This window comes from Arachis stenosperma, chromosome 4 (assembly GCF_014773155.1).
Source record: "Arachis stenosperma cultivar V10309 chromosome 4, arast.V10309.gnm1.PFL2, whole genome shotgun sequence".
In the NCBI taxonomy this organism is placed as follows: domain Eukaryota; kingdom Viridiplantae; phylum Streptophyta; class Magnoliopsida; order Fabales; family Fabaceae; genus Arachis; species Arachis stenosperma.
In genome coordinates this window covers 123,533,457-123,534,440 of record NC_080380.1, presented here as the reverse complement: position 1 = coordinate 123,534,440, position 984 = coordinate 123,533,457, and the positions used below count along the sequence as shown (strand labels likewise).

General features: G+C 42.4%; 1 non-coding gene across 1 annotated transcript; it reads right to left on the bottom strand.

Moving 5' to 3' along the window:
- Positions 1-880: 880 nt before the first annotated feature.
- Positions 881-984, bottom strand: LOC130978822 (small nucleolar RNA R71). Its single transcript, XR_009086434.1, has one exon. It is a non-coding gene; the product is annotated as a small nucleolar RNA R71 (small nucleolar RNA).

Below are 984 nucleotides of genomic sequence, written 5' to 3'. Positions count from 1 at the left end.
TATAGCACATCAAGTTTATGGCGCCGTTGCCGGGGATTGGTTTTCGATTGACAATTCTCAAATTGGAAGTTAACTAGATTGAGCATTTTTTCTTGTTTTGTTAATTCAGTTCAAGTTACTTGTTGAATTTTAATTTCTGCACTCTGTTACTTGCTTTCTTTCTTTATGCCTTTAAATTCAAGCAACTAACTCACTGACCCACTAACTATTTAAATTAATTCCTCAACTGCTCTAACCATACTCTTCCATTAACCAAGAGTATTTCACTTGTTTGTTGCCTGTGCTGTGTTCTTGTATGACAGGTAGGAGAAGAGAGACATCAACTCCTCCATATACCGAACCAGAGAGGACCCTTCATAAACTTAGAAGGGAGGCAAGAGGGAAGAGAGTACTGAGAGAAGAAGAATCTGAAGGAGAATCTGAGGACAATTTTGAGGAAGCTCTAGATCTCAACATGGATAGAGAAGTTCACAACCATGAGAGGGCTGATGGAAACAATGCCATTCCTGAGAGGAGGGTTCTTGGTTCATACATAAACCCAACCTCTGGGAATTGTGGTAGCAGCATTCAGAAACCATCCATTCAGGCCAACAATTTTGAACTCAAACCACAGCTAATATCACTGGTGGAGGATCATTGTTCATTTGGTGGGAGTGCTAATGAAGATCCAAACCAACATCTCACAAAATTCCTGAGAATTTGCGACACTGTGAAGTCCAATGGAGTCCAGGAAGATGCCTATAAACTGCTCTTGTTCCCATTTTCACTTAGGGACAAGGCAGCTAAGTGGCTGGAATCATTCCCAAGGGGGAGCCTAACCACCTGGGATGAGGTGGAAAGCAAGTTTCTGGCACGTTTCTACCCCCCACAAAAGGTCAATAGGCTTCGATCTGAGGTTCAGACTTTTAGACAACAAGATGGTGAAACTCTCTACGAGGCATGGGAGAGGTTCAAGGATTTGACAAGGAAATGCCCACCAGACAT